This window comes from Miscanthus floridulus, chromosome 11, assembly GCF_019320115.1.
Source record: "Miscanthus floridulus cultivar M001 chromosome 11, ASM1932011v1, whole genome shotgun sequence".
NCBI lineage: Eukaryota > Viridiplantae > Streptophyta > Magnoliopsida > Poales > Poaceae > Miscanthus > Miscanthus floridulus.
The window spans coordinates 13,396,338-13,423,029 of record NC_089590.1 but is presented as its reverse complement, the minus strand read 5'-3'; the positions used below and the strand labels follow the sequence as shown (position 1 = coordinate 13,423,029).

The window sequence follows — 26,692 nt, the reverse complement described above, 5'->3', positions numbered from 1 at the left end:
TCAACAGCCTTTATCAGATACAATCCTTGACCACTGGAAGATGTACTTTGATGGGTCACTCAAACTAGGCAGAGCCGGTGCAGGTGTTCTCCTCATTTCTCCAGAAGGAAAACAACTCAAGTATGTCCTTCAGATATTATGGCAAGCTACAAATAACGAAGCAGAATATGAAGCCCTCATCCACGGGCTACGAGTGGCAATTACCCTCGGAATAAAGAGATTACTCGTATACGGCGATTCAGCAGTAGTCATCAACCAAGTCAACAAAGATTGGGATTGCACCAAAGAAAACATGGGTGCTTACTGTGCTGAAATACAGAAACTTGAAAAACATTTCCAAGGATTAGAAATTCTACACGTCCTGCGCGATTCCAACATTGCAGCAGATGTCCTCGCCAAGCTCGGATTAGACAGAGCGAAGGTTCCACCTGGCGTATTCATAGAAGAGCTATCAGTTCCCTCTATCAAACAACCCGGTGAAACAACCCCTAAAATTCAGGCTAAAGGCGTTTAGATCTTGGTAATCAACACTTCATGGAGCCAAGTTTTCATCGACTATATCAAAGAAAATAAATTGCCGGCAGATAAAGCAGAAGCCACCCAAGTTGTTCGCAGAAGCAAAAACTACATTCTAGTAGGAGATAGACTTTACAGAAGAGCAACATCATCAGCAGTACTCCTAAAATGTGTCTCATTTGAAGAAGGCAAAGAGATCCTAGACGAAATACACTCAGGTTGCTGTGGAAATCAAGCCGCTTCAAGAACACTGGTTGGCAAAGCATTTCGCACCAGATTCTACTAGCCAACCGCTTTGAAAGATGCAGAAGAACTTGTCAGAAAATGCAAAGGTTGCCAAATGTTTGCAAGACAAGCCCATGTGCCAGCTCACAATCTTATCTGCATCCCACCCGCTTGGCCTTTTTCCTGCTGGGGGCTGGATCAAGTAGGACCTTTGAAGAAAGCAAAAGGCGGCTTCGAGTACATCTTTGTAGCAATCGACAAGTTCACCAAGTGGATTGAATACAAACCACTCGCGAAATACAGCGCAGCCAAAGCAGTCGAGTTCATCCAAGACATTATGCACCGCTTCGGCATGCCCAACCGAATCATCACAGATCTAGGCTCCCCCTTCACAGCTACCGAATTCAAAAGATGGGCACAAGACTGTGGTTTCAGTATAGACTACGCGTCTGTTGCACATCCAGAAGCCAACAGACAAGTAGAAAGGGCTAATGGACTCATACTAGCCGGATTAAAACCAAGGTTATACGAAGAACTAGTGGACTATGGGTCCAAATGGATTGAAGAATTACCTAAAGTAGTATGGGGGCTATGAACTCAAATAAGTAGAGCAACAGGCTACTCACCCTTCTTCCTAGTTTATGGGTCAGAAGCCGTACTGCCTGCCGATTTGATCTGGACATCACCAAAGATAGAACAATACGATGAAGGAGAAGCAGAACACACAAGAAGATTAGAACTCAACAGCTCAGAAAAAGTTAGGGTAAACGCTACCCTCCAATCAGCCAGATACCTACAAGGTTTAAGACGACACTACAACAAGAGTAGCCATCCTCGATCATTTCAAGTTGGAGACTTAGTGCTAAGAAGGATACAAAAGACTAACGGACGACATAAGCTACTCAGTCCATGGGAAGGTCCGTTCATTGTCACAAAAGTCACTGGACCAGGCACATACAAGTTAATAACCGAAGATGGAAGAGAAATCAGCAATACATGGCACATCAGCTAGCTAAGAAGATTCTACGCATAAAAACAACTCAAGAAAAAATAGATATGCAAGCCACAAGGGACCAACGTTCACAATCGACAAAGGACAATATTCCTCGACAACATATGTATTAGTTTATATTCATGATCAATAAAGATGATATTCATCCACAGCAAGTCTTGTCATGACTTTCAACGAGTTGTTTTCACGAAACAAAAAGCAAAATGGCTAAAAACATGCCTGAGCATCCCGGTCGAGAGCAAAGTAGCTGAAAAGACGCTTGAGCCCGCCAATGAGGATAGCTAAAAGCTAACACCCGAAACAAAAAGCAAAATGGCTAAAAACATGCCTGAGCATCCTGGCCGAGAAGCAAAATAGATGAAAAGACGCTTGAGCCCGCTGATGAGGGTAGCTAAAAGCTAACACCCAAAATAAAAAGCAAAATGGCTGAAAACATGCCTGAGCATCCCGACCGAGAGCAAAATAGCTGAAAAGACGCTTGAGCCCGCCGATGAGGGTAGCTAAAAGCTAACACCCGAAACAAAAAGCAAAATGGCTGAAAACATGCCTGAGCATCCCGGCAGAGAGCAAAATAGCTAAAAAGACGCTTGAGCCCACCGATGAGGGTAGCTAAAAGCTAACACCCGAAACAAAAAGCAAAATGGCTGAAAACATGCCTGAGCATCCCGGCCGAGAGCAAAATAGCTGAAAAGATGCTTGAGCCCGCCGATGAGGGTTGCTAAAAGCTAACACCCGAAACAAAAAGCAAAATGGCAGAAAACATGCCTAAGCATCCCGGCCGAGAGTGAAATAGCTGAAAAGACGCTTGAGCCCGCTGATGAGGGTAGCTAAAAGCTAACACCTAAAATTAGTCGACCAAAATTAAGCTTCAAAAGATCCTCCAGCTCTTCATTCCGAAAAGCAAGAGGCTCAGGGGCTACATCCAAATAGGAATACTTTTTCCTCAGAAAAGCACAAGCGCCACTCAAGAAAGCACTCGGATGCCAAAGTTTGTCAAGGCAACATCCTATGCCGAGTCATTTTACATAGCGCAGACGAAAGGTTGTCAACACAAAGATCTACATCTAACAAGTCATAGCACGGACAAAGCACTCGACGAATCACAAAAGAGGAAGAAAAGAAAAGTACTCGACAAATCGAGGGATTTCGTCAAGATAACGCACAGAGTTGTTCACAGAGCAGAGACGAAAACGGGACAAAGTACTCAGCAAGTCAAGTAACTCCGACCACACCCGGGCAAAGAATACATCAACGAAAATAAAGAATCTTCATTTTGAAGAGGAGTGTAATATTACAAGAGGCTGGTCAATTGGATCAGGCATTGTCATCAGGAAGGGAAATATCAATATTAAGACTGTCTACAACCCTACTGGCTAAATTTTTTACCTCAGGCTCCATCCTCTCAATGGCATCAAGGTATTCTTGGCTATCAGCTTCCTCCGCTATCTTGGATAGAGGCGCCTCTGGAGCAAGGACCCGAACCTAGGCTAGCACATTCTTGGTACATACTTGAGCGCACTTCTTCGCGAACTCTTGAAAATGAGTCGGAATCCGAGGAATGAACTGGGCCCAAGATTGCCCGTCATTCGATAGAGTTCGAAGAACATCAGCTACTGAACGAAAGGATTTCCACAAAACGTTCCAATTTTCAGTAGCCATCGCCAGCTTCCTAGACAAGTCTTCAATAGTTTTTTGGGCCTGCATAAGATCTCTATCAGCTCCACGCCTGATCAACTTAGCAAGTGCAAGTTCTTCTTCAGCATGAGTAATTACCTCCTCAACCTTGTTATGACTTGTACGAACAAGAGTCTTCATTTCATCAATACCCTCCGAGAGCTTTTTTCCTTCAACTCAGAGAGCTGGACAAGACACCAAACAACAAGTCAGCAGGAGGGAAATGTTTGAATACTGAAAGAAACAAAGAGAAACCGGAATACCTTTACATTCTTTCTTCATGGCTTCCAAGCTCTTCATGGCCTCTGAGTTCTTTGAAGCCTCCCAAATAGCAGCATCTTTCTGTTTCCCCAACTCCTGGGCAATAGTGTCTCTCTGTTTCTCTACCTCTACCACTCGGGCACGGAGAGCCTTTTCCTCTTTTTGATGCGACTTACGCTCAGTCTCCAACTCGGCCCGGAGGAGGTCAAGGTCAGTCTTCAGAGAACTTACCTCGGAGGACAACTTCTTCTCGGTTTCAAACGAAAAGAAGAAGCTGGTATGGTCACGAGAGAAAGTCTAAACAATTAAAGATAGAGAAAAATAAGGCGTAAGGACGAAGGCAAAACAAATAGCCTAAGAAAGAATCTCAGAAAAACTTACGTGAAGCTTCTCTCCGAAAGAAGTCGTAGAGGACGCCAAGCTCCCCCAGGCTGCGGTCAGCTCCGATAGCCGATGGGTGGCATCGAACTATTGCACCACGTCACCGGTAAAAGAGGGACCGCCGGAAGCAAGAGAAGGTGAAGGAGAGGTCGACTGGGGTGAAGAAGGAACGACCAAAGCAACCTCCAGGGAAGCCGAAGCCAATCCCTCAGAAGGACCCAACACGACGGCCATAGTCACCTCCGGGGCGGCCAAGTCCGCAACTTCGCTAGATAGCTCCAAAGCCCCCACAACAACTTCACCAACAGTATGTTGCGAGTCCTGAGGCTCGGAACTCAATGGCACGGCGGAAGGCTAAGAAGAAGTCGATGAAGAAACAAGAGAAGACGAAAGACTGAAAATTGATAAAAGAAAGCACCGATGAGAACCAGAAGAAGGAAGACAGAAGCAAAAGGATGAAGCCAGAATCTACTCACCCAACCACTTTCTTCTTTGCGAAGCCAAAAGAAGACCTCGCAGGGGGGACCACGACGGCGAAAATGTCCCCGCCAACCGACGACGGGAGCAGGATAGCAGATATCGGAGCCATGGAAGAAGCCAGGGCTGGAGCCGTGGAAGAACTCTGCACTGGAGGAGCGGTAGAGATTGGTAGCAAGGCTACCAAAGAACTCGACACTAGAGCTTCAGAAGAAGTCGGCGTGGGAGCCTCAGAAGAACTCGTGCCCGACGTCCGGTTACTTCAGAAAAGTTCAAGACTAAAAGTCAAGACAAAGAAGAGAAATTCAATGCAACAGGAATATGAAAACAACTCACCGCCGCATGATGAGGGGTACTTCATCATCCTCCTCTCCTTCAACCAAGGAAACCAGAGCACCTGCTGAAAAAAGAATAAAAAGTACTCGGTTCAAGAGAAAAACAGGAAAACAAAGGAACAAAGAGTATTAAATGTGCTCACCTAAGAGCATGCTAGCAACAACTGGAGTACCTGAGGGAGTACTTGGTTTGCGAGGCTTCTTGGAGATAGGCAGGCCCGATGAAGACCCATCCATTCAACCCCTCTTCGGTACACTACGAGGACCGCGAGGGACTAGACGAGGAACATATTCTTCATATACATCAACAAATCCAGAAGAAACCCTAGGAAGGGCTGTGGAGGTTGGGGACTTACTAGTTGCAGAAGTTCCAGCAAGTTTATCCCCAATCTCCGCCACGGCAGGGAGAACATCAAGAGGGATCGGGTCAACAAAGTTCTGCCCAAGCTCCTGTGAAAAAGGATAAAACAACAAGACAAGGAAAAGCTAAGCAAAAATGGATGCAGCAAGAGTACATAAAGTACCCAAACAAAGAGATAGACAACTCATAGCTGGGGGCGGGTTGTTGGCAGAGAACTCGGAGACAGCAGGAGGAATAACGCTCACTCCTTTCAGCATCTTCTAGAGACGCTCGAGTACCTCCTCATCGGTCAGCTCAAGAGCTGGGACCATGCGTGAAGGATCCTCGGCCCCAGAATACTCGAAGCCAAGGTGGTCCCGCTCTTTCAAAGGCTGAACTCGGCGACGAAGAAAACTCGAGACAATACCGAAACCGGTTAAACCCTGCTATTTCAGCATGCTAATCCTATCAAGGAGTGGCTGGATCACTTGAATCTCAATGGGTGACTCAAGTTTCTTGTCCCATCGGTCATTCACCACAGGACCAGATCTAGAGTGGACGATAAGGGAAGGGATCAAATTGGCGGCATAAAACCAGTCGGCATGCCAATCTTTTATAGAATCGACCAGGTCATAGTCAAAGAACTTGATCTTAAGACCCTAGCGAAACTGAATCCCGCAACCGCCAAGAATGCTAGTTTCTTCGTGGCGGGGTTGAGCTTTCAGACGAAAGAAGTAGCGAAAAAGAGATAGAGAAGGAGGGATTCCGAGGAAAGCTTCACAAAGATGAACGAAAATGGAAAGATGGAGAAGGACATTAGGGGTTAGATGGTTCAGACTAACCCCAAAATAACCAAGAAACTGATGAAGGAAGGCGGAAGCAGGAAGGCAAAGTCCGGCGCGGACAAAGGAAACAAAGAGGACAATCTCACCAGGACCCGGAGCAGGAACCCGATGCTTGCCCAGAACTCTCCATTCAGCTATGACTTTGCTTTGGATCAAGCCGTCGCTGATGAGCTCGCGTAGCTGATCTTCGCTTGTTGTTGGAGCCGGCCAAACCTTCTAAGCAGCCCTCATGGCCACGAACTCTTGGTTCTCGATCAAAGAAAGGGATGACTCCTCGTCCACGAAGGTCACCTAGGACTTGCTCCCGGTTTTCTTCTTACCCATGAACTAGTGGAAGCAAAAAGGTACTGGGAAAGATGAAGCTAAGATGATGTTGCTCGGGAGACGGCGACAATGGCGACGGCGGATGATTAGGAGCTAGGGTTTGAAGGCAAAAGAAATCAAGTAAAGAAAAAGAGGACGAAGGGTCTATAAATAAATTTTACAGCGTTAGAAATGGCCCACCAGGCCCATTAAAACACCGTGTGAGAACGCAACGGTCCATTTACCGACGCAGCTAAAACGACAGAGGGCACAAATCCACACAACGGTACAATCCAACGGACAGATTTCAGACTTATCCATCCAACACTACTGTGGAGCCATCAGATAACTGCAAGAACAACCCATCCTCAAAGAAGAAAGGAAGGGTAACTTTTGAAGGAACAAAAGAACCCGATTCTTGATAAAAAGAACTTGGAAATTCCATAAGCAATACAGCAGGAAAAAGCATGGCAACTAAGAAGGCAAGAATCTTTTTTATTACAAATGAAATCAAGAAGTACAAGATTACACATCTTACAAGACCCGACGAACTTGGTACTACAACAAGCAAGGTAGCAAAGAGGAACCCGGACACGGCTAGGCTCTGGAACGACTACGTGTTCCAATTTGCTGCCAGACAGAACAAACCGCCCTCGGCTACACTGTTTTCTTCAAAGGATGAACACAGTGCATCCAAGACAGAAATGAGCAGCACAGCAGGAAAGCATGGACCAAAGGAGGCTGGTAGGCATCTGTTTACCCAAGCCCAACATGATGCAGGATCAGGTGTTGATCTGCACCGGACAGCCACAGGGTAGACAAAGAGCGCCAGCCAGGAACTGTCGGATGAAGGAACGAAGCCCGCATCACAAGACTTCCTCCAACTACCGCCACCAACTTCCTAGTGCAACGCCACTGTGGGATTAGTCTACCTCTAACCCCTATCACAAGACTTCCTCCAGCTATGACGAGATACACAACAACTACAAGATACGCCCGGGGGCTGCTCGACTTCACAAACTACCATATCCATGACTACAAAGACTTCAGGCCACACAACAGAATGCTTAATGATTTAAAAACAAGCACCACAGGAGGGTATTTATAGACCAAAAGAGCGGTGCACATGAACCGGGAGCACCAAAGGTAAAGACCTGACAAAGGAAACAGTGAAAAGATAGAACTCAATGAAAAAGGACTCAGGCGTGAAGGAACAGTGACCAAGGACAAGCATATTTAGAAGGATATACCACCATGGTACAACCCATCAACAAACAGCATTTACACCCAACCAACTCCATACAACTACTTCTGACAACAGCAAACTATCAAAGAATACGCCAAGACCTCGCATCCGAGTTCTTCCTGAACAAAACAACACGGATATACGCTCGGAGGCTGCATGTTGTGAAAACTACTCGGATGATGGTTTAATCCAAGACTAAAGGGCTGCTTCAGAAAGATGCCACAAAACTACTCGGATGATGACATAATCCAAGTCTCGGGGACTACTTCAGAACACAAATTTTCAAACAACATAAAGATTCAAGACCCTCCAACTTTTTGTTCCAAATAGCAAGAGGCTCGGGGGCTACACTCAGTGAGTGCACTTTTTCTTTGAAAAAGCGCATGTCACCAAAAGACTTCCTCAATGCAGACCACCTCAAGACATTATGACAAAAAGAACCTGAAACGAGCCATATTCGAGTTCTTTTTGATAAAACTTCAACAAACAATCAGATCAACTTCAAGACAAGATCCTCTAGCTCCTTGTTCCAAATAGCAAGAGGCTCGAGGGCTACAACCAGATGGATGTACTTTTTCTTCAAAAAGCACTCACCACTTGAAGATCCCAAGAAGCGCTACAAGGTTTCACTCTAGAAAGCACTCAGATGACGTTTGTTCCTACTCAACAAGACCTGAAGGAGCAAAACGAGACTTTCAGAGCTCAACCATGAAGTGCTCGGGGGCTTGTCGATGCGGGACCCACAGGATACCCCGCAAGGGAAAGAGAAGATCTAGTCCAACTAGGATTCTTCCCATGTGATCTTAGTAGTAGTACTATTTAGTAATCCTACTAGGATCTCTCATTGTAAACCGACTAGGACTCTGGCCTCCTGACTATATAAAGGAGGGTAGGGCTCCTAGGGAAAAAACAACAACTGTACAACACAACACTTTACAATCAATCCAACGCAAAGGCTAACGCCGACTGGACGTAGGGTTGTTACTTGATCCATGATTGAGGGCCTGAACCAGGATAAATCGACTGTCTCTTGCGTTAACCATCGAGTTCAGCATACGCCGAAGCCCGAACATACTGCCCCAAGTACCCTCGTGGCAGGCTATCGGTGGTAAAACATCGACATACAATTCTACCCCCTTAAAATGAATCTCGTCCTCGAGATTCAGACGATGCTTACTCAAAAAGTTGCGGGTATGTTTTCCTTAGATTGCCTTCCCTTTACCAAGTAGCATCATCTTCTGTATACCGATTCCACTGAACCTTACACATCTTTATAACTCGGCACCTTGTAACTCTTTCTGCCGTCTCCAAAATCTTTACCGGATATTCCTCATAAGTAAGATCTGATGAGGACATCACTCCTTTGGATGTACCCGCTGATCCTCCAACTGTCATGCAAGGTCCAATGACCCGGGCTCGAATGCGTCAACTCAATTTAGAGGTGAGCTCGTTCTTAAGCGATCCTTTTTATACTTTTGAGAATAGACTACTACCTAATGATGTTATCTTGCTTAGGAACATTGGAGAGGGTCATGAAGGACTTAGAGGATGTGGTGGAGGCGAAGATGACTAGCAAGGACGTCCAACAGAAATCGGAGGCCTAGTCCAACATGATTTCGAGTCTGCCTTGGCCTCCAGGACCAGTCTGTCTTAAACTGGTCACCCAGGATGCATCCGGACTCTATTTTTGATGATCCACATATGGATGGAAAGCTAATTTGATAAGTAAGCCAATATAAGTGGTTTCACATCAAAAGCTGTTTGGAATCAACAGGAATCGTGGTCACAATTTAGCATCCAAAATCTTCCAGGGTGCTGCGACACCGTCTTTTGGTCTGTTGGACCATGTGTCGTGTTTGAGCCCATTAGGGGCGCGTCCAGGGGTCTTGCATGACCCTAGAGTCTTCATAAACAGCCACCACCCCTCCATTAGGGTTTGAGTTTTGTTTAGATTAATCTATCAAGAACAGTTTCGTCGTTCATTGGTTTGTGAGACCCTAACTTTGTGAGATTAATCATTCATTTGCAATTTGGTTGCTTTCTTTCTTGTTCTTGCTTGTGTTCTTCGTTGCACAGGGAGGGATTAGCCTTCTTGGTGAGGTCAACTAGGTCCATGTCTTGGTTGATAACCAGAGGAGTTGTGGTGCTAAGATTGCAGGGTTTGATCTTTCGATCTGAAGCCGGATCGGTGTGTCATTCTCCGCCACAACGATAGTTACCTCTACCTGATGGAAGATCGGGATCCCCATTCCCATTAAGTGGTAATCAGAGATAAGGTATACCATTAGGTTCACATTTATCCCCTAGTTTTGAGTGTTTTGCTTTCGTCCCATAGTCTAGTGCCATATTTTTTTCTCTGTCCTAGAACCTTCCACGCCATAGCCTTTGCATATGTCGGTTCCAGAGTTCGTCGTGTTGAGTTTGTGTCCTGGTCAAGGTCTTGTTGCTGGTTAGGTCATGTTAAAGTCCAGTTCGTGTGTTTTCCCCCACCATTTCCATTAAATCTTTGCTGCTGTGACCAATTTTGCGCACATTGTTCCCGTTTTGTCCTCTAATTCAGAGCCAATTCTTAAAACTGGTCTAGTTTACGCATACGGACTCAAATTTTGACGTTCCATATATCAAAATTGATCAAAAAAATTTTTAGATCCATCCATCCCCCATCTTTTTAGGGTTGGAAAATTTTAAATTGGTCAAAAAGTGGTCATAAGATCCTCTTTTCGTGGTCACAAGGTTTTTGTTGATTTTGAGCAAGTTTTCTGAAATTTTCATAGGCCACGTCTTTCACTTGTTTAATCTCATATTTTTTGTGGTTACTTCTTTTGTGCTCTTAAGTAAAGAAAAAATATCAAAAAAATAAAATAAAAAGTTGAAATTTCCCAAAAAACAATGACAGCCCAAAAAATAGAAAAAAAGAGGGGCAAAAGAGGAACAATATCTAGAGGAGCACATAGAGAAGACCAAAGTGAGCTATTTTAGCGTGTGCTGTCTGGTTCTTTATTTGTGTTGATGTTTCCATCCACTATACTTGTTTTTCACACACCTGTCTCCTTGCTATCCACCATACTTGCTTATTTGTTACACACCTTGTACTCGGAGCATTTTAGACCAGCAACGAGAACAAGTACTTTGGACTATAATTCAGCATTACTTTCTATTACTGACTTATGTGCCAGATATACATATTACTCTTTGTTTGCCTTCCAAGCTCCACAAATTCTTTAGATCAGTACAGAAAAAGGGCTTTGCAATCTTGGTACCACTACCTCATAGGTATCATGAACCAGCCACTGGTTGTACCGCCCACTGCTTGCGTTGGTAAGAACTTTGTAAGAGCTTGGTAAGACGCTTCCACTTGCTATGAAAAGTGACATCACTACAACCACATAGGTAGGGATAACTTTCACCGTTTGTTCCTGTTTTTGTATTTACAATGGCAGGAGGTGATCAGACTGGAGATAACAATCCTAAGGGTTTCAACGAGTGTGTCAGCCAAGAGCAACTACAAGCTATTGTAGAGGATGCCCAAAAAAGGATGAATGAGGCCATCAGGAAGGTCATCACTGACGCACTCATTGAACTCAACATTGGCAACAACATGGAGAGATTGGACAAACGAATTTCCTTGCTAACCGACAAGGTTACTGAGTTGGAAACATTGGTGGCGGTCAACAACAATGATGTCTCCGGCAGCAACACCGAATGGACTCTTGCCAGAAGACACGGTGCATGGTGCCGTTGGGAACATAGATTGAGTAGCCTTTCGACAAGCAAGATTACAATGACGTCTTCGCTGCAACACGACAGGTATGGGTGGTGTCCACCACCATCAAAGTAATAATCACTGTGTACCCGATGATCCTTGTGCTAAGATTAAGTTCACAATACCATCTTTTTGGGGTCATTATGATGCTAAGGGATATCTTGATTGGGAGATGACAGTAGAACAAAAGTTTAGTGCCCACCTTGTGCCTGAGCATCATAGAGTTCGATAAGCTACTAGTGAGTTTAAGGATTTTGCCATTATTTGGTGGAATATGCTAGCTACACATGATGCTTTACCTGGTACGTGGGAAGAATTTAAGGTAGCTATGCGTGATCGCTTTGTTCCTCCTTATCATAGAGATTTGCGTAAGAAATTGATGCGATTAGAACAAGGCGATAAATCTGTACAGGATTACTATGGTGAGCTACAAAAGGGATTGATGTGCTGTAGTGTTGTGGAGGGGAACAAAGATGCCATTTGTCGTTTTTATTCGGGTTTGAGGCATGAGATTCAGGACATTGTTGATTATAAAGAATTTAACACTATCAACCAGTTGTTTTAGTTTGCTATGCTTGCAGACAAGGAATTGCAGGGGCGTGAACAGCAGAGCAAGAGCAAGGTCAGCACCACATACACGCCACGCTCGGCACCATCTTCAGGGCTGACCAAGCCAACCACTTTTTGGGTGCCTCCACCAGCGAGCAAGTGACCAACAACCTTTGGAGTTTCCACTACACCTAAGGCACCTCCCACATGACCTTCAGATTCAGGTAAAAATTCTTTGTAGGTGCCTACCAAGAGTGCCTCATCCGTTGCATCGACGGGACATACTTTGGGCATTTAGTGCCACTATTGCCATGGCATTGGCCATGTACAGAAGGACTATCCAAGTCAGTGGGCATATATTGCTACAGAAGATGGTTACATCAGCACCTCTGACATTAAGGATGAAGAAGACCGAGATGCAGACAAGGAGGACAGCGAAGTCCTTGGTGACGAGGCCACAGCGGCCTATAGGAGCATCATTGTACATCGGGTGCTCAGCTCACAAGTCCAACAACCTGAGAAGCTACAACGCTATAACTTGTTCTAGATTTTCTTTGTCCTCAGCAACCGTCAAGCACATGTCATTATTGATGGAGGTAGCTGCAACAATTTGGTGAGTTTTGATTTGGTCAAGAAGCTTGGCTTGACCACATGCCCACACCCACGTCCATACCATATTCAGTGGCTAAATGATTCTAGTAAAGCAAAGGTAACACAAACTTGTAGATTTTATTTTCCATTGGTTCTTATGCTGATTCTGTTGATTATGATGTGGTACCTATGCAAGCTTGTTCACTTTTATTGGGTCGTCCTTGGGAACATGATAATGATGCTACACACCATGGTAGAAGTAATAAATACACTTTTGTTCATAAAGGAAAGAAAATTACTTTGGTACCTTTGACCCCTGCTCAAATTATACAAGCCGATAGAGAACGCACTACTAGTTTTAATGAAGTTCAATCTGAAAATCAGCAAGTTCCTAATTCTATTTTCCCACCTAAAAAGGATAAGTCTACATCTGTTTCTAAGGCTAAGGGAATTAAATTGAAGGGTGGTGTTATGCTTGTAACAAAATGTGACTTTGCTGAAATTTCTGATGATGATATTTGCTATGCTTTCGGTATGCAAATGAGCTATGTTTTCGCTTGATGATATTGTTAGCTCGGTGCCTCCTGCTGTCACTAACCTTTTGCAGGAGTATGAGGACATTTTTTCCAGCTGAGATACCCCTAGGGCTGCCACCTATGAGAGGAATAGAGCATCAAATTGATTTGATTCCGGGAGCAACCTTGCCCAACCAGTGCTTGCCTATCGAACCAATCCCGATGAGACTAAGGAAATTCAGCGGCAAGTCCAAGACCTTTTGGACCATGGGTATGTACTGTGAAAGCCTTAGTCCTTGTGCCTGTTCCTGTACTTTTGGTTCCTAAGAAAGATGGAACTTAGGCGTATGTGTGTTGATTGTAGAGCCATCAATAATATTACTATTAGGTATCGTCATCCTATTCCTAGGCTAGACGACATGCTTGATGAGTTGTGTGGTTCTATAATTTTCACTAAGATTGACTTGCGAAGTGGCTACCACCAAATTAGAATGAAACTTGGAGATGAATGGAAAACTACGTTTAAAACCAAATTCGGGTTGTATGAGTGGTTAGTTATGCCTTTTGGTTTGACAAATGCACCTAGCACTTTCATGCGCTTAATGAATGAGGTTTTAAGAGCTTTTATTGGTCATTTTGTGGTAGTTTACTTTGATGATATATTGATTTACAGCAAGTCTTTTGATGAACATATGGATCACTTACGTGCTGTTTTTAATGCTTTATGTGATGCACGTTTATTTGGTAACCTTAAGAAGTGCATCTTTTGCACTGGATCGAAGTTTCTTTTCTTGGCTATGTTGTAACTCCATAGGGAATTGAGGTGGACGAGATGAAAATTGAAGCCAGAAAGAGCTAGCCGGTTCCCCAAACCTGTCACACAGGTGATGAGTTTTCTTGGTCTTGCAGGATTCTACCACCGCTTCATCAAAGATTTCAGCACCATTGCCCATTGCATGAGTTGACGAAGAAAGGGGTGGTGTTTCATTGGGGAAAGGCACATGAGGAGTCCTTTGACACTTTGAAGGACTAGCTTACACACGCACCATTGCTACAACTTCCAAACTTTGGTAAGACTTTTGAGCTAGAATGTGATGCTAGTGGAGTTGGCATTGGAGGTGTTTTGATGCAAGATGGTAAACCCATTGCTTACTTTAGTGAAAAATTGCATGGCCCTATTCTTAATTATTCCACATATGATAAAGAATTGTATGCACTTGTTTGGTCTTTAGAGACGTGGCATCATTATTTGTGGCCTAAAGAATTTGTTATTCATTCTGATCATGAATCGCTTAAGTATCTTTCGCTCTCAAAATAATCTGAATCATAGGCATGCTAAATGGGTTGAATTTATTGAATCTTTTCCTTATATTATCAAACACAAGAAAGGGAAGGATAATGTGATTGCTGATGCTTTGTCTAGAAGATATACATTGCTAGTCCTAGCTTGATTGTCGGATTTTTGGTCTTCAATCAATAAAAGAACAATATGCGCTTGATCCTGATTTTAAGGATGTGTTGCTTAATTGTAGAGAGGGACGTACATGGAATAAGTTTATGATAAATGATGGGTTTTTGTTTAGAGCTAACCGCCTATGCATTCCAGTTGGTTCCGTTCATCTTTTGTTGTTGCAGGAGGCCCATGGAGGCGGATTGATGGGACATTTTGGTGCCAAGAAGATGGAGGAGGTGCTGTCCACACACTTCTTTTGGCCAAGGATGAGGCGAGATGTAGAGCGGTACGTGGCTCGGTGTGCCACATGTCAAAAAGCTAAGTCGCGGTTGAACCCACATGGTTTGTATATGCCTCTTCCTATTCCTTCTACTCCTTGGTCTGATATATCTATGGATTTTGTGTTGGGTTTGCCAAGGACTAAGAGGGGGAGGGATAGCATTTTTGTTGTGGTTGATCATTTTTCTAAGATGGCACATTTTATTCCTTGTCATAAGAGCGACAATGCTGTTCATATTGCTGACCTTTTCTTTCAAGAAATCGTTCTCTTGCATGGTATGCCTTCTACTATTGTTTTAGATCGCGACGCAAAATTCTTGTGTCATTTTTGGCGCATGTTGTGGAATAAATTGGGGACCAAGCTGCTGTTTTCTACAACATGTCATCCCCAAACTCATAGGCAAATTAAGGTTGTGAATCGAACATTGTCCACCATGTTGAGAGAAATTTTGAAGCATAATTTGAAGATGTGGGAAGAGTGTTTGCCGCATGTGGAGTTTGCATATAACAGGGCAGAACATTCCACCACCAAGGTAAGTCCTTTTCAGGTAGTGTATGGTTTTAACCTCCGTGCTCCTATTGCTCTTCTACCTTTACCTACCACTGAGAGAATACATAGTGATGCTAGAGAGCGTGCTAATTTTATTCGTAAGTTGCACGAAACAAATAAAGCAAATATTGAAAGAATGAATGAAAAGTATAGAATTGCTGGTAGTAAAGGTAGAAAAAAGATTAAACTTGAACCGGGTGATTTGGTTTGGTTACATTTGAGAAAAGATAAATTTCCTGAGCCGCATAAGTCTAAATTAATGCCAAGAGCAGTTGGTCCTTATAAGATAATTGAGAAAATAAATGATAATGCCTACAAACTTGAGTTGCCACCCGAGTTCGGGGTTAGTCCCACCTTTAACATTGCAGATTTGAAACCTTATTTGGGAGAACAAGATGAGCTTGAGTCGAAGACGACTCCATTTCAAGAGGGGGAGGATGATGAGGACATCACTCCTTCGGATGTACCCGCTGATCCTCCAACCGTCATGCAAGGTCCAATGACCCAGGCTCAAATGCGTCAACTCAATTTAGAGGTGAGCTTGTTCTTAAGCGATCCTTTTTATACTTTTGAGAATGGACTACTACCTAATGATGTTATCTTGCTTAGGAACATTGGAGAGGGTCATGAAGGACTTAGAGGACGTGGTGGAGGCGAAGATGACCAGCAAGGATGTCCAACAGAAACCGGAGGCCCGGTCCAACATGATTTCGAGTCTGCCTCGGCCTCCAGGACCAGTCTACCTTAAACTGGTCACCCTAGGATGCATCCGTACTCCGTTTTCGATGATCCACATATGGATGGAAAGCTAATTTGATAAGGAAGCCAATCCAAGTGGTTTCACAGTCAAAATCTATTCGGAAATCAATGGGAATCGTGGTCACAATTTATCATCTAGAATCTGTCAGGGTGCTACGACACCGTCTTTTGGTCCGTTGGACCATGTATCTTGTTTGGGCCCATTAGAGGCGCGTCTAGGGGTCTTGCATGACCCTAGAGTATTCATAAATAGCTGCCGCCCCTCCATTAGGGTTTGGGTTTTCCTTAGATTAATCTGTCAAGAATAGTTTCGCCATTCATCGGTTTGTGAGACCCCAACATTCGTGAGATTAATCCATTCAGTCTGCAATTTGGTTGCTTTCTTTCTTGTTCTTGCTTGTGTTCTTTGTTGCGCAGGCAGGGATTAGCCTTCTTGGCGAGGTCAACCGGATCTGTGTCTTGGTTGATAACTAGAGGAGTTGTGGTGCTAAGATTGCAGGGTTTCGATCTTTCGATCTGAAGCCAGATCGGTGTGTCATTCTCTGCCACAACGATAGTTACCTCTACCTGACGGAAGATCAGGATCCCCGTTCCCATTAAGATCTTCCTTAACTGTAAGCTCTTCTAACGGTATCTGCTCCTCAGGTACACGCAAACACTTCTTTAATTGAGACACATGGAACACATCGTGTGCACCTAACAAACTCTCAGGCCATTCCAACTGATAAGCTACTTCTCCACGTCTCTCTAAAATCTTGAAAGGTCCAATATACCTTGGTGCTAACCTTCCTTTCATGATAAACCTTCTCACACTTCTCATTGGTAACACTTTTAAGTAAACATAATCCCCTACTTCGAAAATCAATTCCCTTCTCTGAGTGTCAACATAACTCTTCTATTGAGGCTGAGCCACTCTCAAGTTATCTCTAATCATCCTTACTTGCTCTTCTGCGTCTCTTAAAACATCCAGTCCGAACACTTGAGTTTCTCTCATTTGATTCCAAAACAACGAGGTTCTACACCTTCGTCCATACAAAGCTTCAAAAGGTGCCATCTTGAAACTCTTCTGATAACTGTTGTTATACGAGAACTCTGCATAAGGCAAACTATTGTCCCAACTTGTACCATACTGCAATGCACATGCTCTCAACATGTCCTCTAATATCTGATTAATGCTCTCAGTTTGCCCATCTATCTAAGGATGATATGCTGTACTAAAATTTAACTTTGTTCCCAATGAACTATGTACTTGCCGCTAAAAATGAGATGTAAATTGAGTACCCTATAGCACCTGGTTTTAAGGATAAAACTAGATACACTACATATGTGAGCCCAGGAAGTCAAATCTCACATATAGCTACAAATAAGGGTAATATCAATAGACAATGCTCAATATATAATGTACTTAGTATAAAGGATATAACCTTAGATAGCAAACAGTAGAAAGACAACTTCGATCTTCCGGTGAAGACTCGAATTCCACAGGGACAACTGACTGGTTGATCACAAGCCTAATTCCTCCAAACTCTAGCAATCTGGTACCCATCCAGGATTTTTCCAAAGATTTAACAAGTAAAGCAAGCGTAAGTACATGTCGTACTCAACAAATATAACATGGGGTTCATGAGGCTCAAAAGGCTAACACTGGTTTAACTGCAATTAGCTTTTAATTGTCACAATTTTAGCATAGGAGTAGCAACAAGTTTATCACAAGCCCATATAAACACATGATCAGGTAAACATGAATAATGAATAGCATAAATAGTAATCAATAGTGAGCATCTTTATCATCAGTATCATCTATGTTCATCCTCATTAACCATTCGTGATCATCTATTTCATAAATGTTCCAAGGCTGCTCATGACCGTGAGCATAGCTGATATACCAGTTTTACACTATGCAGAGGTTGTAAACTTTCACTGTGAGTCGTGATTTACCCTTTCGCCCAAGGTAGCTATTATCTTGACCCACTTCTAAGGAAGGTCGATAGGGTTCACTATGAAGCCTTTCAAAGGTTCGTCTAACAAGTTAGGCCATTAGATTCACTCAGCAAACAAATGCAGAGCCCCCCTTCCCGATGGCACAATGACGCGCAACCTATACACATGGGGACAGAGGTCGCAATATACCCGATTTGGCAAGCCATTCTTACGCCAATAAAGGTAACCACTAACAAGCTAGAAAAGGACCTTATACTGAGCTAAAGCGAGAGCCATGTAGCCCTCATAGCTATACTATAAGTCCCGGATGATCACTTATAGATAAGTCCTTAGGGAGAGGAATCTAGAGAACCATAAAAATAGCCCAATGCTCTAGCCCCCTAATTCCATGTTGCTAAAAAGCATCTTTTAGTGTTTATTGCAGCATACCATTAGTCAAGTTACAAGATCATGGCTTTAGTTAGAGCACTAGCACCATACTACCCAATGCAATACCCCATAGGCGACAAGGAATCTAGGATATTAAATAGATAGGAAAATTACTACGGTTGCCAAGGTAGACACATGCAGTATGAATTAAATGATTAAGGTGTATAGGACAACAAGGAAGATCCCATGCTATACTTGCCTTAAACTCAGATCATTCTTCAAGTCCAAAACTTCAAGGAAACTCCTTCTTGATCAACACATATAGCTCACCGACTGGACATGATCATAAACCACCACACAAGCATCCATGCAATCATACACGAAGCAAACAATAGATCTAAATTAGAACAGTACAACAAACATAATAAATAGCAAGTAAAAAGGTTTAAAATATGTTCTACACGTTGCTACGAAGACACAGGCGCAAAAAGCACAATAATCGGAACTAAAACAAAAAAGTTATGAATTAAACAAGATTTCCTTTAATAAAATAATAGATTAAATCTAACCTCGAATTTCAAAAGTTGAAAATATATTTAACAGTAGGATGAACATGTAGATTACTCAATTATGAACCTAACATAACTTGAACGGGTCAAATTAGAGTTAAAACAGAGAAGATATGGCCTAATGAAGATAGTGGCAATTTTGTAAATAGATGGAACTTGATTTTTTGAATTTAAAAATAAATAAAATCTGATTTAAAACCGGCCAAGGACTGTGGGCACTAATAGGACAAAGGGCAGGGGCTCTTTAGAATAAAATCAGGGATGATGGGTTAGAAAATAGAAAAACGCAGGGGCACTTTAGCAAAAATACCGGTGAACCGGTATGTTTTAATCTGAGCCATAGATCTCAGATCGGACGGCTGTGGTTGGTTGGGGCATGACCGGTCAGAGGGGAGGACTAGTGTGGCAGCACAGCCATTGCGAGCACGAGAAACGGCATATGGTTCACGATTGCACAAAACGAGGGCACCGGGTGAGCGAGGGGATGATGGTGAGCTCACCTATGGTATTCTCGATGGCAGAGGAGGCACGGAGACAACACGTGGCTTGGCAGGGCGATGGTGGACGGTGGCGCTAGGTTTTTGGCTCGGCATGGCAGCGCTACGAGGTGGCGGTCACTCCAGAACGTGATAAGGAGGACGACGTGGTGCAAGCATCGATATTTAAGGCCGAGAAGCTACTTGGAGCGCAATGCAAGGCAACATGGGGTGGACGGGGACTCCATCAGTGGTGGTGTCTGACGCGGATATGGTGCGAGGTAGAAGATAGCACCGACTGACATGCGGGCCTGAGGTGTCTGCGACAGAGCAAGAGAGAGGGCAGTGTCTGTGCGCTGCTTGTCCACGGGGTGCGCTAGGCCGAGAGAGATGGAAGCCATGATGAGGCTTAGCTAGGCCACGCTAATGTAATGAAAGAGATGGGCTGCACATGAGAGAGGAGAAGCTAGGCCGAACGCAAGAGAGGAGGAGCTGGGCAGACTGGGCCAAAGAGGATTTTCCATTTCTATTTTGTTTTCAAAACCAAATTAAATTATAAACCAAATGCAAATTCAAATAGAGTTTCAAATATACTTTATTTCTCAAATAAAAATGAGAAATTTTGGTAAGTTTTCCAAAAATAAATTTTACAACTTTTTAAAGTCTTTTTATTTTCAAATTTTCATTTCTTTCAAAACCATTCTTAATTTCATTTTCAAAAGCATTTTGATTTTTGGATTCAACCACTCATTGCTATAAATCAAATGCACCGACATGTATGCACAACCATGTTGCTACTTCCTTATGATGAATTTTAATATAATGAAAAATATTCTTTTTCCTATATTTCATGTGCACAAAAATTCATAAATTACTCATTTTAAACCTATTTTTGAAATTGAAAATTTTAGGGTGTTACAATTCTACCCCCCTTAAGATGAATCTCGTCCTCGAGATTCGAACGATGGTGATCAAAGAGATATGCAGATTCTCCATCTTTGGATCCTTCTTTACCTTGCATACCTGTTAATCTTACTCCAGGTAACTTGCCAACTTGATTCCAAGATTCTGACAATTACTCCAACCATACTCTAGTAACTCCAATTACTAGACCACCTTTCCTTTTTAGTCCATATTATCAATTCTCTTTCTTAAAATATCCACCTTCCAATGGAGCCTGAATAAATCTCTTGGTCAGAAGGAGATTCTACTACCAATCTTCAAAACATTAAAGATTCTTGTTAAGTTGCTCGAACTTGGAATACAATTCATTAGTCCTTGGTGGCACCTGAACCTTCTTAGCACAATTCTCCATTGCTAAGGGCATTGGCCATGACTTTGCTCCTTGAAGTGACAACACTTTTCCATGTCATGAAACCTTGATTGCTTCAATCCAACAATGATGTCACAAGCTAAAAGACCATCCTAGTGAAGATATCCTTTAGATTCTTGTGATCCACCTAGATGTCACTTTTACTTCCAAAAAGGTAGTACTTCCATGCTTCACAATGGATAACTCTAGATCATACGTCAGATGTCCATCTCATGTTTTCTTGCATAAGCATCTACTTTTTCTTCTTGCACAAGGACACATCCCACATCTTGATAGGGTGCATCCTAGTGGATATAAAGCTCTTGTCCTGATTTGGCAAAGCAAGTACATAGGTTTTACTTCAACCTCTTCTCGGACCCCTTCAAACACTTAGCTGAGGTCTCTTGATCCAAACTAACTTAAAAGCTTCTCCTTGCAATGGAGCTTTTTCACTTTCTTGGTCCAAAGTAGGGTTCCATTACCAACATTAAAACTTTAATGGCTATAGATGCTTAGGTTAAGTTGCTCAACTCTCAAACACAATTCTAAGTCCACGTAGAACCAACTATAGATGTCTCATATCCCCTTCCCAAGGTGTTTGCTCCTCTACATTGCCATCTGAAAACTCACAGTCCACTTTACTATCCTCATAGGACACACCTTCAAATAGGTTATTCTCGTCTTCCTCAGGTGTAGGTTGAATACCCTCATACTCAATTCTTTCTCCTAATGATGTTATTAGAAGCACCGAACATTGGGCATACTTAATCACTCCTTTACAAGCAGACAACCATCCCCTTCCAAGGATATCATCAATGTCCATTAACTCCGAAGCAATAAGGTTTGCCTCGAAGTTCTTCCCTTTTATGTTAAGACTAACTTTTGGGCATATGTAGTTTGCCTTCTTTTCTCCTCCTAGAGAGTTAACTATTAGGGGTTTCCTCATCGGAAGCATAGTTATCTTATGATCTTCTATGTACACACTAGAGATAAATGAATGTGACGCACTAGGGTCAAACAACACCATAGTAGTGGCTGAGCTTACTGCAATCAAACCATAAATGACCTCCTTAGCTCCATGGGTGGTAATCATATCTACATTGTTCAACTTGCCTTGAATGTAGTTTCACTTTAACTTATTTCCTTGCACCTGCTCCTTATGGACATTTTGTTCTAGCACCTGCTGCTGTTGATTTTTGCTTTGATTACTCTCAGCAAGCTTCTAAGGACAATTGTTCTTATAGTGTCCAATTTCACCACAGTCATAATCTTCCTCACTAGTAGAAGTATTTGTCTTCATCAAGGTGATAGTAGGAGATGACAGACATAGCTCTTGAGAGCTAAAATGCTGCACTTCATCATTAGGTTGATGATATTGATCCTGATCTCTGCTGCCAAGAAGATTCATATGGCGTGATGGATATTCTGCTTGTGTAGCAAAATGACGATGAGTGTTTCTTAACTAGTTCTAAATGTCAAGCTTTCTCTTCTTCCCTTTCATCTCTCGACACTTTTTCTCAACTAAATTTTCTCTATCCACCAATGTCTGATAGTCGGCATACACCACAGTCATCAGTTGTAGTTGCAAACCATCATTCAGTCCTTTCAAAAAGCATTTCTATTTCTTAGCATCATTATCCACTTCTTCTAGAGCATAACACGACAACTGAGTGAACATGTCATGATACTCACACAGTCATAGATCCTTGCTTGAGAGCCCTGAAACTCATATGGCTTGAGTTCTACCACACCTGTGGGAATGTGGTATGACCTGAAGCTCTTGCTAAACTCCTTCCAAGTGATCTGTCCAACATTGTTGTGACGTCCATACTGGTAAGACTCCCACTAGTCTTGTGCTGTACCCTAGAGTTGGCCAGACGCAATAAGCACCTTCTCATGGTAGCAACCCTCATAGAGATAATCGATGCTTCCAAATGAATAACTAGAAAGTATGAAACTTCATCTTGCAAATTCCTTCAACTTGGCTACCCCCCTCAAGAAAAGATCAACTAGGGGACACAAAAGGGTAACTATCACCTTCTTCTAGATGAGCTAACTAGTATCAAGATGTTCTGACATCCCAATGATACTCTTGTATATGGGCAAGGACAAGAAATCTAAAATTCCTCATGGGATGAAAAACAGCAGTGCACTAAAATAGCTATAACTCTCATTTTGTTAATCCAATGAAGTTGTAGCTTATACCATTGGAAATCTTATCGAATCCTCCACAACTTCCTTATAGAACACTTTTCCAAATTCTATAGTTTAGATAGTTGAAAATAGTGCACAACAGAAACTGCTTGAGCTTTTAAACATCACATGTGTATTGTGTTGTGATTTTCATAACTCCATAAGAAAAATAGCTATCAGGGTGATTCTTGTGGTCAGAGAAAGATATTGAAGTCTACTATTGTACAAAATTTTTTCATGACTTTTAGTCCTCAAAAATAGAGATATAAGCCAAAGAGTGCGTGCTGCTCTGAAAAAACAGAATAGAGAAAAAAGAAGACAATCAAAACCTGACTATTCATTTCATTAATCCTGATACCTTAGGCCTATGAACTAAATGAAATTGTGGGAACACCCAACAAGATCATTGCAATCATTAAAAAGATTCAAAACAAGCAGAAATATAATGACAATTCAACAAAGCACTAAAGGTGCACAATTCAATCATTGACTCAACTTGTGATACTATCGTCCTCATTGTACTAGGGGTAACAATCCTAAGACTCATCTTCAGATTACACAAGGAGGGGATGAGGGATAGACCTAAAAGCATATCAAATTAAGGAGTGAAGACGAGAACAAAGACTTTAAAATAAACACCAAGGTAGAGATGAATAACAAGGGTAGAGATATAGTAGAGAAGAAAATATCAAGGTTAATAGAGCAAGGGTTTTTGTAGCAACTTCTAAACCTTAACATGACCAGTTTATACTAGGCTTGCGTCCTATAGTCAGTATTGCTCTGATACCACTTTTTAGCACCTGGTTTTAAGGACAAAGCCAGATACACTCCATAGGTGAGCCCAGAAAGTCAAATCTCATATATAGCTACAAATAAGGGTAATATCAATAGACAATGCTCAATATATAACGTACTTAGTATAAAGGATATAACCTTAGATAGCAAATAGTGGAAAGACAACTTCGATCTTCAGGTGAAGACTCCAATTCTACAGGGACAACTGACTAGTTGATCACAAGCCTAATTCCTCCAAACTCTAGCAATCTGGTACCCATCTAGGATTTTCCAAAGATTTAAAAAGTAAAGCAAGTGTAAGTACATGTCGTACTCAACAAATATAACAAGGGGTTCATGAGGCTCAAAAGGCTGACACTGGTTTAACTACGATTAGCTTTTAATTGTCACAATTTTCGCATAGGGATAGCAACAAGTTTATCACAAGCCCATATAAACACATGATCAGGTAAACATGAATAATGAATAGCATAAACATTAATTAATAGTGAGCATATTTATCATCAGTATCATCCGTGTTCATCCTCATTAACCATTAGTGATCACCTATTCCGTAAATGTTCCAAGGCCGCTCGTGACCATAAGCATGGCTGATATACTGGTTTTACACTCTACAGAGGTAGTACACTTTCACTGTGAGTCGTGATTTACCCATTCGCCCGAGGTAGCTAATCTCTTGACCCACTTCCAAGGAAGGTTGGTAGGGTTCACTATGAAGCCTTTCAAAGGTTTGTCTAACAAGTTAGCGTCATTAGATTCACTCGCCAAACAGATGTAGAGCCCCCCTTCCTGATGGCACAATGACGCGCAACCTATATAGAAGGGGACAGAGGCTGCACTATACCCGATTCGGTAAGCCATTCTTATGCTAATAAAGGTAACCACTAACAAGCTAGAAAAGGTCTTCATACTGAGCTAAAGCCAGAGCCATGTAGCCCTCATAGCTGTATTGTAAGTCTTAGATGATCACTTATAGATAAGTCCTTAGGGAGAGAAATCTAGAGCACCATAAAAATAGCCCAATGCTCTAGCCCCCTGATTCCATGTTGCTAAAAAGCATCTTTTAGTGTTTATTGCATATACCATTAGCCAAGTTACAAGATCATGGCTTTAGTTAGAGCACTAGCACCATACTACCCAATGCAATATCCCATAGGTGACAAGGAATCCATGATATTAAATAGCTAGGAAAATTACTACGGCTGCTAAGGTAGACATATGCAGTATGAATTATATGATTAAAGGTGTATAGGACAATAAGGAAGATCCCATGTTATATGTGCGTTAAACTCTGATCCTTCTTCAAGTCCAAAACTTCAAGGGAACTCCTTCTTGATCAACACGTATAGCTCACCGACTGGACATGATCATAAAGCACCACACAAGCATCTATGCAATCATACACGAAGCAAACAATAGATCTAAATTAGAACAGTACACCAAACATAATAAACAGCAAGTAAAAAGGTTTTAAAGATGTTCTACACGTTGCTACGAACACACAGGCGTGAAAAACACACTAATCGGAGCTATAACGAAAAAGTTATGAATTAAATAAGATTTTCTTTATAAAATAATAGATTAAATCTAACCTCGCATTTAAAAAATTGAAAATATATTTAATAGTAGGATGAAAATGTAGATTATTCAATTACGAACCTAACGCAACTTGAACGGGTCAAATCGGAGTTAAAATGGAGAAGATATGGCCTGATGAAGATTATGGCAACTTTGTAAATAGATGGAACTTGATTTTTGAATTTAAAAATAAATAAAATCAGATTTAAAACCAGCCAAGGACTGCGGGCACTAATAGGAGAAAGGGCAAGGGCTCTTTAGAATAAAATCAGGGACTACGGGTTAGAAAATATAAAAATGCAGGGGCTCTTTAGCAAAAATATCGGTGAACCGATATGTTTTAATCTGAGCCATAGATCTCACATCGGACGACTATGGTTCGTTGTGTAAGGAAAATGGTGCCAAGGCCCATTTACTTTGGATTTTGGTGTTTGATGACCAACACAACCAAATTGGACTAATGAATTTGCAAGTGATTGTTTTGTAGTTCAATAGGGTGCAAGACGTGACTTGGACGAAGGCGACGTGATGATTCGATGGTCAACATCTTAAGCAGGACCTTAGAAGCACAAGGAAAGACCCAAGATATCAAGCAAAGTTGAAGCATGAAGATAGGAACCAAGCTAGACGCAAGATCACGAAGAAACGAGCTCACAGAAGTGACCGAACGCTAGCGGAAAGCAACCGGACGCTTCGATCAAGAGGCTCAACAACAGGCGTCAGCAGCAGCGATCAGATGCTGCACCAGACGCTGATGGCTAATCGACTGGACATAGGACAACAGAGTTTGATCGAGTACAGAGAGGTTCTAGAGCGGTGAACCTACGACCGAACACGTCCAGTGGCAGGTGATCGGATGCTGGCAGTGTCCGATCAGTTGTTCGTAGCTTCAACGGTTGGGACGACCAGACGCGTCCGGTTAGGACGTGATCAGCGTTCGGTCAGTAGCAGAAAAGCGGGATTTTGTCCCCAATGGCTACTTTCTCAGTGGGGCTTATAAATAGACCCCCCAACCAGCCACTTGAGAAGTGTGGAGTTGAGGAAACATACTAAGGGTGTTTATACACCATTTTAGTGATCTCCACTTGCATAGTGCTTAGTGATTCATTAGGTGATTAGTGTAGGTGCTTTGCAAAGTGCTTAGGTTGATTAGACCACCACTTCTACGCTTGCTCTAGGTTTAGGCCTAGTGTTTAGTGAGGTTTGCATAACTTTTACCACTCGGTGCTTGTGTGCACCATTGTTGTACATTGGAGAGGCTTGTAGTCTTGCGAGATCACACCAACCACGTTTGTGGTGTGGCCGTCACCGTGTACCGGAGGGAACAAGGCCCGTGGCATTTGGGCCAAAAGCTTGATAGTGAAGATGGTAGGGAGCAACTAGGA

At 42.5% G+C, this 26,692-nt stretch overlaps 1 long non-coding RNA gene across 1 annotated transcript in view; it reads left to right on the top strand.

Moving 5' to 3' along the window:
• LOC136494633 (uncharacterized) overlaps nt 1-26,692 on the top strand; it is a 201,637-nt gene that overhangs the window by 114,038 nt on the left and 60,907 nt on the right. The window lies entirely within an intron of this gene.